The sequence below is a fragment of the Schistocerca nitens genome, chromosome 3 (genome assembly GCF_023898315.1).
Source record: "Schistocerca nitens isolate TAMUIC-IGC-003100 chromosome 3, iqSchNite1.1, whole genome shotgun sequence".
Lineage (NCBI taxonomy): Eukaryota > Metazoa > Arthropoda > Insecta > Orthoptera > Acrididae > Schistocerca > Schistocerca nitens.
The window spans coordinates 334,629,533-334,642,827 of NC_064616.1; positions in this window are offsets into that span (position 1 = coordinate 334,629,533).

Below are 13,295 nucleotides of genomic sequence, written 5' to 3' on the forward strand. Positions count from 1 at the left end.
ATGGTACACAAAACGGGTCAGGTCGCTGTTGCAGAAGCAACGAAAAAAGCATGCCAAATTTAAAAGAACACAAAATCCCCAAGATTGGCAAAGTTTTGCAGAAGTTCGAAATATAGCGCGTGCTTCAATGAGAGATGCTTTTAATAATTTCCATAACGAAACTCTGTCTCGGAATCTGGCATAAAACCCAAAGAGATTCTGGTCATATACAGGGTGTTACAAAAAGGTACGGCCAAACTTTCAGGAAAAATTCCTCACACACAAAGAAAGAAAATATGTTATGTTGACATGTGTCCGGAAACGCTTACTTTCCATGTTAGAGCTCATTTTATTACTTCTCTTCAAATTACATTAATCATGGAATGGAAACACACAGCAGCAGAACGTACCAGCGTGACTTCAAACACTTTGTTACAGGAAATGTTCAAAATGTCCTCCGTTAGCGAGGATACATGCATCCACCCTCCGTCGCATGGAATCTCTGATGCGCTGATGCAGCCCTGGAGAATAGCGTACTGTATCACAGCCGTCCACAATACGAGCACGGAGAGTCTCTACATTTGGTACCGGTGTTGCGTAGACAAGAGCTTTCAAATGCCCCAATAAATGAAAGTCAAGAGGGTTGAGGTCAGGAGAGCGTGGAGGCCATGGAATTGGTCCGCCTCTACCAATCCATCGGTCACCGAATCTGTTATTAAGAAGCGTACGAACACTTCGACTGAAATGTGCAGAAGCTCCATCGTGCATGAACCACATGTTGTGTCGTACTTGTAAAGGCACATGTTCTAGCAGCACAGGTAGAGTATCCCGTATGAAATCATGGCGGTGAATCGAGGAAGTACAGTACATACTGACGAAACTAAAATGAGCTCTAACATGGAAATTAAGCGTTTCCGGACACATGTCCACATAACATCTTTTCTTTATTTGTGAGTGAGGAATTTTTCCTCAAAGTTTGGCCGTATCTTTTTGTAACACCCTGTATAAAGCACACAGATGGCTCGTCGCAATCAATACCTTCACTGCGCGATAACAACGGTGAAGTTACTGATGACAGTGCCACTAAAGCAGAGTTATTTAACACGGCTTTCCGAAACTCCTTCACCAAAGGAGACGAAGTAAATATTCCTGAATTCCAATCAAGAACAAGTGATAAGATGAGAAACATAGAAATAGATGTCCTCGGTGTAACAAAGCAGCTTAAATCACTTAATAAAGGCAAGGCCTCCGGTCCAGATTGTATACCAGTCAGGTTCCTTTCAGAGTATGCTGATGCAATAGCTCCATATTTAGCAATTACATACAGCCGCTCGCTCACAGAAAGTTCCGTACCTAAAGACTGGAAAATTGCTCAAGTCACACCAATACCCAAAAAAGGAAATAGGAGTAATCCGTTGAATTACAGGCCCGTATCACTAACGTCAATTTGCAGTAGGGTTTTGGAACAAATACTCTATTCGAACATTATGAATTACCTCGAAGAAAACGATTTACTGACACATAGTCAGCACGGATCCAGGAAAAATCGTTCTTGTGAAACATAACTATCTCTTTATAATCATGAGGTAATGAGTGCTATCGATAGGGGGTGTCAAATTGATTACATATGTTTAGATTTCCAGAAGGCTTTCGACACCGTTCCTCACGAACTCTTCTAACCAAACTGCGTGCCTATGGAATATCGCCTCAGTTGTGCGACTGGATTCGTGATTTCCTGTCAGAAAGGGCACAGTCCGAAGTAATAGACGGAAAGGCATCGAGTGAAACAGAAGTAATATCCGGCGTTCCCCAAGGAAATGTTATAGGCCCTCTATTGCTCCTGATCTACCGGGTGATCAAAAAGTCAGTATAAATTTGAAAAGTGAATAAATCACGGAATAATGTAGATAGAGAGGTACAAATTGACACACGTGCTTGGAATGACATGGGGTTTTATTATAACCAACAAAATACAAAAGTTAAAAAAATGTCCGACAGCTGGCGCTTCATCTGATCAGAATAGCAATAATTAGCATAAGACAGTAAGACAAAGGAAAGATGATGTTCTTTACAGAAAATGCTCAATATGTCCACCATCATTCCTCAACAATAGCTGTAGTCGAGGAATAATGTTGTGAACAGCACTGTAAAGCATGTCCGGAGTTATGGTGAGACATTGACGTCTAGTGATGTCCGTCGATCACGATACACTTGCGACTTCAGGTAACCCCAAAGCCAATAATCGCACGGACTGAGGTCTGGGGACCTGGGAGGCCAAGCATGACGAAAGTGGCGGCTGAGCACACGATCATCACCAAACGACGCGCGCAAGAGATCTTTCACGGGTCTAGCAATATGGGGTGGAGCGCCATCCTGCATAAACATCGTACGTTCCAGCAGGTGTTTATCAGCCAGGCTGGGGATGACGCGATTCTGTAACATATCGGCGTACCTCTCAACCGTCACGGTAGCAGTTTTCCTGTCCAGCGCCATCTGTCGGACATTTTGAGACCTTTGGTTTTTTTTTTGTTCTAATAAAACCCCATGTCATTCCAAGCATGTGTGTCAATTTTTACCTCTCTATCTACATTATTCCGTGGTTTATTACGTTTTCAAATTTATACTGACTTTTTGATCACCCGGTATATTAACGACATAGGAGACAATATGAGTAGCCCTCTTAGGTTGTTTGCAGATGATGCTTTCATTTACCGTCTTGTAAAGTGATCAGATGGCAAAAAAAAAAAAAATTCAAAATGATTTAGATAAGATATCTGTGCGGTGCCAAAAGTGGTAATTGACCCTGAATAAAAAAAAGTGTGAAGCTATTCACATGAGTACTTAAAGAAATCCGCTGAATTTCGATTACACTATAAGTCACACAAATCTGAAGGCTGTAAATTCAACTAAATACTTAGGGATTACAAGTACAAATAATCTCAATTGGAACGATCACCTATATAATGTTGAGGGTTGGGCAAATCAAAGACTGTGATTCATTGGCAGAACACTTAGAAGGCGCAACAGATCTACTAAAGAGACCGCTTACACTACACTTGTCCACCCTATTCTGGAGTTGTGCTGTGCGGTGTGGGATCCGCATGAGATGGGACTGACAGATGACATCGAAAAAGTTCAGAGAAGGGCGGCTCGTTCTGCATTATCGCGGAGTAGGGGATATAGTTCCACAGGCATAATACGTGAATTGCAATGGCAACCATTAAAACAAAGGCGTTCTTTGTTGCGACTGGATCTTCTCATGAAATTTCAATCACCAGTTTCCTCCTCCGATTGCGAAAACATTCTGTTGGCACCCACCTAAATAGGGAGAAATGATCATCAAGATAAAATAAGAGAAATCAGGGCCCGCACAGAAAAATTTAAGTGCTCGTTTTTCTCCCCGCGTCGTTCGAGAGAGGAACGGTAGAGACAGCTTGAAGGTGGTTCATTGAAGCCTCTGCCAGGCACTTTGTTGCGAATAGCAGAGTAATCACGTAGATGAAGATGTAGAAAACACTGTATCTGTATCTTAGGTACTAAGCGGTTTATAATAGGCAAAACTCTGAAAATAACTTTCAGTATGTGCTGCAGAACATTCAAGACCTAAGAGACAGCAGGATGCAATTAGCGCCGTTATCTTCAGTAACATTTTGCTGTGCCTGCATCATAGTTACTTTGGCGTTTTCGTATTGCAAAAATTCTTCATTATCTTTCCCACTAGTTTTTTTCTTTTTCCTTGATGATGCGGTAGTTGGCAGTGGTGAAAGTAATAGTCAGGAGCCAGTGATGATCTCTCAGAACGATTTTCTCTGTCTTGTGACAGACAGATTGACAGGCGGAAATTCTCGATATAATGCCATTTGGCTTGCTGATTCTGTTTCCACTGAAAAGAAACTATGCATTGCTCTTGGAATTAAGACAGCTTTTAAGAAAGTGTGATGAAATCGAGGCCAAATGGAACTACGTTTCGACAGTCTTTTGCCTGGATCACCTGTCCCGATTTTGCCAAGTTTTACTCTGTAATTGCCTCTGAGGTGTTTCCATTCCAATTTCACCGTTCTAATTGGAAGAATCATTAAAAAAATGGTTCAAATGGCTCTGAGCACTATGGGACTTAACTTCTGAGGTCATCAGTCCCCTAGGACTTTATTAAATCCATTACATGATACATAATAACCCACTACCTGATTACATTAGTGGGTCCAAAAATGATACATAGAAAATGCAGCTATTTATTCTACACTACAGGTTATTTTGTTATTATTATTTACTCTAATCCTACCGCTATGAGGCTCTAACTACTTACTCTACGAGGAAACTACATGCTACCTGCAGCGTTACAAGTGTGCCAGTGCTACTATAAACCTGCTAGTTGTTGGCCAGGCCCACTGAGCTAATCCCAGTGGGCATGCCCCTGGCACTGGGCTGGCCCTTAACTTGGTGTCGCTGCAGTCTATTCTAAGGTATTATCCTATCTTCTACATCTACTGTAATTACATTAGTCATGATCGGTGTGCGTTTAGTCCGGTATTTATGTACCCCCCTCCCTCCTAATCCAGGACAAGGCGGATTCCAGCCGTGAGGCGGCTGGCCAGTCCCTGCCCGGCGGTACAGGAAGGGTGCACGAAGTCAGAGTCGGTGAAAGTTTTTGTCTTTAATGATTAGCGTCCCTTAAAAAGTTCTTAATTATCTTTTTTGATATCTCATCTGTAAGTTTGTTTAAGATATCAAAGGTGTTGTCCTGCCTTAATAAGTGGTACGTGTCATTGTTTGGTAGTTGTTGTCTTAGCTCATGGGCTACATCATCGAAGAGGTGGCACTCATACACCACATGCTCTGGGGTGCCTTGCACTGCACCACAGTCACACGCTGGTGTAGCCTGCTTCCCAAACCTACATAGGTATGTTGGGTATGGTCCATGTCCAGTAAGAAAGTGCAGCATTCCTCTCGTAGGCGTGAAAAATGTAAGTTTTATTCTTTCTTCTATATCTGGTAGCAGCTCATAGGTTCTGCGACCTGTATCCTCGTTGTTCCATTGTTCTTGCCATAGTTCTATCCCTCTCTTTTTGATGGCATACTTGTCCCCTGCGTAAACCCCAAGTATCTCCCTAATTTTATCCCTGTTCTCCTTTTTTGCCCAGTACCAGGCAGCCTGTTCACGAATTTTTATGTCTAATGGACAGATTCCCAATAGCACTAACAGCGCTCCCCCAGGTGTTGTCCTATAGGCCCCTGCTGAACGTAAAAGCATATTCCGCTGCACTCTTCTTACGGCCATGGCAGGCATGACCCTCGTGAGTCTGTGTGCCCAGACTCCTGATCTGTATCCTACTACTGAGGTCAGTATGCTATTGTGGTATAGCTTGATTAAATTTGGTGGAAGTTGAAACCGCTTGTGACCAATTCCGATGAGATTGTTTAATAGAACCAGGGATTTCTGAGATACGGTATCAATATGTGATGCAAAGTTCCACCTCTCATCGATGATTACACCCAGGTATCGGGCCTCGCGGCGCCGAAGAACTGGCATGTCCCCTAGGACTTAGAACTATTTAAACCTAACTAACCTAAGGACATCACACATATTCATGCCCGAGGCAGGATTCGAGCCTGCGACCGTAGCGGACGCGCGGTTCCAGACTGTAGCGCCTAGAACCTCTCGGCCACCCCGGCCGGCGAAGAATCATAAGAAGGTGTAAAAAATACACATGTGCAGTGACACTTCTGAAATCTGAAACGGGAAATGCCTGATGAGTGTCCTGCAGAAGCTGAAGCGCTGCGCTACCGCCTTGCGCCGGCAGTCGGCTCGCGCCAGAAATACGAGTATTACACATTCCGGATATCGGTGGCGCGGCCCGGTCACCAGTGTCAACACCGCAATGTAAAACGATGGGTTTGATATCCCATCTTGTCACGGCCCGGCCAGCACGTCTCGGCCCGACGCACAGTCTGAACAGACACTCCCAAGTCAGGTCAATTAAATAACTAGGCGTAACATTGTAAAACGAAATGAAATGGACCAAACACGTAAGGTCGGCAGTAGAGAAGGTGAATGTTCGTCTCTAGTTTACTGGGAGAATTTTAGGAAAGCGTTGTTCACTTATAAAGGGCACTGCGTACAGGGCACTAGTCTCACCCACTCGTGAGTACTGCTCGAATTTTTGGGATCCCTACCAAGTCGTATCGAAGGTAGACATAGAAGCGATTCAGAGGTGTGCTGCTAGATTTGTTATTCGCATATTCTATCGACACGCGAGTATTACGGAAATGCTTCGTGAACTCAAATGGGAATCCCTGGAGGGGAAGACGAAATTCTTCTTCGAAATACTGTTGAGAGAAATTAGAGAACTGGCAATTGCGGCTGACTGCAGTCAGTTCTACTGTCGCCAACGTGCATTTCGCGAGAGGACCGTGAATACAAGATAAGAACAATTAGGGCTCGTACGTAAGAATACATACGGGCGTTTTTCCCTTGCTCCATTTGTGAGTGCAACAGGAAAGGAAATGTATGATAGTGGTATAAGGCTCTCTTCGCCATGCGCCGTATGATAGCTTGTGGAGTATTTATGTAGATGAGAGCAAAACCCTGGAGCAACTGCTCCTCTGATTTCTGCCACGCTCTTCGGTTTTCTGTGCGTAGCTATCATTATAGCTTGTGAACTGAAACGCATAAGGAATACAGAGTATCCCAGGTGCAATGGTCAATGTTCAACGATATGACAGGAACGATCATTCGAAGAAAAAAAGTCTAATAAACATGGGATTTTCATCTTCGTTTCTCTGTAACCAGTCTATGCTACTGCAAGCTCTTTGTTTTCTGTATTTTGGGACGACGTAATATGGAACAAGACAACAAAAAAGTGCAATAACAAAGGCTAGAAAGTGCATACCTTAAGAGCTATGAATACTTGTTCATCTACACTACTATCAAACACATCTCTTCTGCTGAACAGGTGCTCATAGCTCTTACGGTACGCGTTCTAGAGCCCGTGTTTACCAGACGTTTTTGCTTCGAATGATCGTTCCTGTCATATCCCTGAATACTGACCATTCCTGCTTGGACATTCTGTAGCCTATATGGACATTTTTAGCAGGATTATAGTGTTCATAAAACTTCTTTTATGTGACCATCCGAAGATCCATGAGACTTTTCCCGGGTGACTGTTGTAATTACTGCTCGCAACGCTGGGAAATTGTAGGAAAATGCAGGAAAAACTGCAGAACATAGACGAATAGTGCAGGGAGCTGAAATTAACCCTCTACATAAGGAAATATAACGTATTGCGTATATACAGATAGAGGAACACTTCATTGTATGATTACGCGATTGCAGAACAATCACTAGAAGCAGTTACTTCCCTTAAGTATCTCGCTGTATGCGTGCGGAACAATTTAAAGTGGAACGATCAAATAAAACATATCGTAGGAAAGGCAATGCCAGACTGAGATGCACTGGAAGAGCCCTCCCTCAGGAAATGTAGTCCGTCAGCAAAGGAGATAGCTTACCAAATTCCTTTGACCAATACTTGAATATTGCTCGTCAGTATCGGATTCGTACCAGATAGGATTGATGGAGGAAACAGAGAAAATCCAAAGAAGAGCAGCGTGTTTCGTTTCACGGAGATGATCAACCAGTTCAAATGGCAGACGCTGCAAGAGAGGCGTTCTGTATCACGGTGGGGTTTACTGTTGGAGTTCCGAGAGCATACGTTCTTAGACCTACGTACATCTCGCGAAAAGACAATGAAGGTAAAATTAGGCAGATTCGAACCCACGCGGAGGCTTTCCGGCAACTGTTCATTCCGCAAACCATTCGCGAATGGATCAGGATATGGGGGAAGTGACAACGTTTCACAAAGTACCCTTCGCCACGGGCCGCGGGGTGACTTGCGGAGTGTAGATGTAGAAACAGAAACGATGCGTTGCAATCCCCATACATTTTGCAGCTCTGCAATCGATCCACGGCCACAATACTGCTGTTAAACACTGCAAGTAGGATCGAATTGATGCCCCTTGATCCAGAGCATTTCTACACTACTGGCCATTAAAATTGCTACACCACGAAGATGACATGCTACAGACGCAAAATTTAACCGACAGGAAGAAGATGCTGTGATATGCAAATGATTAGCTTTTCAGAGCATTCACACAAGGTTGGCGCCGGTGGCGACACCTACAACGTATTGACACGAGGAAAGTTTCCAGCCGATTTCTCATACACAAACAGCAGTTGACCGGCGTTGCCTGATGAAACGTTGCTGTGATGCCTCGTGTAAGGAGGATAAATTCGTACCATCACGTTTCCGACTTTGATAACGGTCGGATTGTAGCCTATCGCGATTGCGGTTTATCGTATCGCGACACTGCTGCTCGCGTTGGTCGAGATCCAATGACTGTTAGCAGAATATGGAATCGGTGGGTTCAGGAGGGTATACGGAACGCCGTGCTGGATCCCAACGGTCTCGTATCACTAGCAGTCGAGATGACAGGCATCGTATCCGCATGGCTGTAACGGATCGTGCAGCCACATCTCGATCCCTGAGTCGATGGGGACGTTTGCATGACGACAACCATCTGCACGAACAGTTCGACGACATTTGCAGCAGCATAGACTATCAGCTAAGAGACCATGGCTGCGGTTACCCTTGGCAGAAAATCCTAAGAAATTCTGGTCTTATGTCAAAGACGTTGCATCACAGACGGGAGCGCCTGCGATGGTGTACTCAACGACAAACCTGCGTGCAAGATTGGCAAAACGTCATTTTTTCGGGTGAATCCAGGTTCTGTTTACAGCATCATGATGGTCGCATCCGTGTTTGGCGACATCGCGGTGAACGCATATTGGAAGCGTGTATTCGTCATCGCCATACTGGCGTATCACCCGGCGTGATGGTATGGGGTGCCATTGGTTACACGTCTCGGTCACCTCTTGTTCGCACTGACGGCACTTTGTACAGTGGACGTTACATTTCAAATGTGTTACGACCCGTGACTCTACCCTTCATTTGATCCCTGCGAAACCCTACATTTCAGCAGGATAATGCACGACCGCATGTTGCATGTCGCCTTTCTGGATACAGAAAATGTTCGACTGCTGCCCTGTCCAGCACATTCTCCAGATCTCTCACCAATTGAAAACGTCTGGTCAATGGTGGCCGAGAAACTGGCTCGTCACAATACGCCAGTCACTACTCTTGATGAACTGTTGTATCGTGTTGAAGCTGCATGGGCAGCTGTACCTGTATACTCCATCCAAGCTCTGTTTGACTCAATGCCCAGGCGTATCAAGGCAGTTATTAGGGCCAGAGGTGGTTGTTCTGGGTACTGATTTCTCGGGATCTATGCACCCAAATTGCGTGAAAATGTAATCACATGTCAGTTCTAGTATAATATATTTGTCCAATGAATACCCATTTATCATCTACATTTCTTCTTGGTGCAGCAATTTTAATGGCCAGTAGTGTATTTCGACTGATGTGCGCGATTACTCTTTCAGAGGTTCGTTGAGTGACATTAATCTGACGATCGTACTTTACGTCATTATTTTAGCTAGGCATGCAGGTACTCTTGAAAGAAATCAAGAGGTCATCGATAATTAAACCATCTCAAGTAGAGCCCGACAGAGAGGTGCTACCAAAAACCATGGGAAATGTTCGACGCCAAAGATCAGACACACCTGCAACCTGGGCGTCACCAGTCGGCCACACCTACTGGCGTAATAACTCATTCTTGTAACATAGTAATGTAACTTTGTAAGGTGGCTATAATTTCGCATCTTACAAGCACTCATCCACATACTTTGCCGTGATCTACAAACCCAGTTAGGTATCATGTGATAGACTGTACATCGTATATATGAATATACAAAGGAGACTGACATTGTCACGTACGTCTTGTAAATAATTGTTAACTCTTATTGTATAAAAGGTGGCGGAGTGTCTTTATTATAAAAACGGCGCAATGAATGATTGCCTATACTAGTAGATGTTGGAGCGCCAGTGGAAATGAAACGGCTGGCGGAACTGAAGCCCTGGGTGGAAGGCCCACACAGGTGTGTTGGTCCTGCTTAAACACAGGAAATAGCAAGACGGACGTCGTAACACCTAAGCGCTGGAGCACAATAGAATCGCGACCGGCCGGTTTTGTAGCCGAACCGGAAGGATTATAATTCGGAAAATCCCTAAATGTTTGACGCAGATGAGAGGAACGAAGAAGCGACACCTCGGAAACCACGCAGGCTGGTTTATTTCCAAGGATGTTTACTCAGAAGCGTACCATTGTACGAGTATAGGTTTTTCCTCGCAAACTTTCCGCGCTGGACGACAAAAGACTAAAATATAGGTGGTCGGTGTTTGGAAGAATCTGTAGAGAGGGAGAATATTCCATGGTTTCAGGAATATGATTCTTTTTCGGAATTACGAGGGTGGGGAGCCAAGCCTTGGTGGGAAGCCAGAGCTGGAGAGACGCAGTCTTCCGTTGTGAGCGCCCGTATGTGACGGTTGCCCGATATCAGCTTTGTTGGTACGGACGGACTTGCTGTATTTGCTCTCAGAAGAGTTTATAGTTAGAACAGTTAGGAACTGTACTGTTGCGAACCTATACGATTCTGGACTTCACGTCCGGGTTGGAAGTCGTCGTTGAGTACGAAGCGTTCAGTGATAGAGAGCACTTCCTCTGCCTATACTTACGTTGCGACGTTATCTGAACTCCGTCCTTGTGGTTGGGAGTTCACGTTTCTCGTCTGTAGAACACAGAGAGGAGATGACAGTATTTGAGTATATTAGTCAGAGAACCGCCTTCTGCCGTCCTAGTGTCTGAAAGAGTTTATTTGTGACTGGAGTTCTTCCATCGTCGCAGACGAGTACGAGAACCATCAGTTCGACGCACCGGACGCAATATATGCGATGATATCGCAAATTGCTTCGGGTTATTAGGGCTATATAAGCTAAATAGCTGTGATCACGTTAGTTTATTTCCACTGAGGTTCCACACCACCGTAGATCATCTTTGAAAGTAGTGTCTTCTAGTGTTTGGTACGTAGATGATGTCTGTCATTCCGCGTTATTGATATTAGACCACGCAGCCATAATAAGGGGCAGAGTTGGGCAATTGATCAGTAACTTTACTTAGGAAATGTAAACTTTGTAATATAAAGGTTTTTTTAATCTACAATAAACATATAAGTAGGAACAACGTTTATCATTTAGTAGGATTATTTGCCTTCATCGTTCATTTATGTTTAGATTGTAATTTATATGTTAAAGTCCATTAAGAGATCCTAAGATCCGCTTCAGGGGTAGTCAGACAGGGCCAAATCTTAATTTTAGCGTTTATTATTTTCCGATGCGCACATTCATTTAACACCCGTCTGCAATAGCATCTTGAAACTTCTTTCGTGTGTTTCACATAGACACCAGAAAGGACTGCCGAAAAATAAAAGAAAATTATGATGGACACCTAATGACTGAAAGAACAGTCCGCAGGGCTAAAGCATCACCAAAGATTCGGGAAACAAGAGTTCAAAATATGGAGGCTGAATACAGAGATTGGTATTTGATCCTCAACATTTAGAAATGTAACGTAGTGTGCCTAAACAGAAGAAGAGAGCCGATTCCATTTGATTACAGGACTGGTGATCTATCTCTGGAATTCTTCGCAGGTGTCACGTGGTGGTGCCCCACACAAAACAATTAGACACATGAATTCTATGAAAGTGTCAACACCTGGGATCGAGGTCACTTACAAAATCCACGGTCAGCGAATTCTCGAGTATTGTTTGTCTGTCAGGCGGGATTAAAGCAAAAGATAAAGAAGATTCGAAAACCAGCGCTCTGGGCCACGTGTTTATTTAGGCAGCGGGAGAGCGTCGCAGAAATGCAAGAGATTTCAGTGGCAAATTTCTATAATAAATGCAGGGCGAGTCGTCTTTAAGGCACAATTCCACCGAGGTAACGTCTGGTCGAAACATGCTATGCAGCTATACCGCTTGCTACGCGGAAAAATACAGCACATAGCATTGTTGCCAGCCGCATGCGCCAGCTGTTGACGTGTCAGTGGATCCGCGCGGCTTGTCGCATCTACTATATCTATATGACTACTATGCAGTTCACACTGAAGTGCATGGCCTAGGTTCAGTCAGCCTTCAGCGGCCCAGCGGTTCGGACGGTGTTTACGTCCCTGACGCACGTCTGCGCGAGAGGTGTTTACGTTAAGTGTGTAGCGGTGTGCCGCGGTACACATAGAACGAATCATGGCCTTGTCGTTCCGCAAATCGACACTGAAGTTTAGTTTTGTTAACGAATATGCTCGACCGAAGGCTTACGAGATCGAACGTTATTTACGTGACGAGGTGAAAATCGAACCTGATGTTCTAGTTGGAATACACTTATCTATAGTCAGCAGCGTGGTCTATGCCAAGCTCATAAATGAAGCGGCATGTGACGACCTACTACTCCGACACCGACAAGGACTTCGTTTCTGTCATTCGGACGGGAATGTTGGAGCGGTAACAGTTGAACACGCCGGCATGGGACTCCGAACAATCCGCGTCTTTGAGCTTCCATTCGAAGTGCCAGAAGAATTGGTGACAGACGCCCTGCGTCCTTACGGAACGGTCCTATCCCACGTGGCTGAAAAATGGGCGAGTTTCAAGACGTATCCTGTCCTCAATGGCGTCAGACAAATACGGATCGCACTCCGAAAACACGTTCCGTCGTACTTGTACATCGCTGGTTGTAGGGCGATTGTCATCTACGACGGACAACCAAGGACGTGCTCTGGGTGTGGGAAGGAGCGACACGTACGTTCTGAGTGTGCTCAACGACGGTTATTACAGCTGCCACGGGATGATTCACCCCTCACGCCGCATCCGACTGTGCTCCCCATGACCTATGTCGCCGCATTACGCGATGACGTGGGCCGCGAGACTGACACGTACCAGAACACACAGACAGCGGCAGATCGTGACGAGCCACGGAAGGACGACGTTGCGCTGGAGCACCTGCAGCAGTCACAGGACGCCCTCTCTTCGGTGCCGCTTGCGGCCCCTTCAGATAAGGCGCTTGGAGACGTCGCTAATACGACGGCGCACGATTCCGACGTCCCCCACGAACAACTGGAGACCATGCTGACCTCTGATTCCGAGGCCCGGCAACGTAAACAGCGATCACCAAAACGCCGGAAGAAGCGCCGCCTCACGGTGGGGAACGACCACTCTGATCTAGCAGACAATTCTGAGACGTTTACGGGTACAGAGCAGACGACTATGGATACAGAAGAACTGCCTAGCGTGGATGCAACGGTGGCCAGCGGGACGG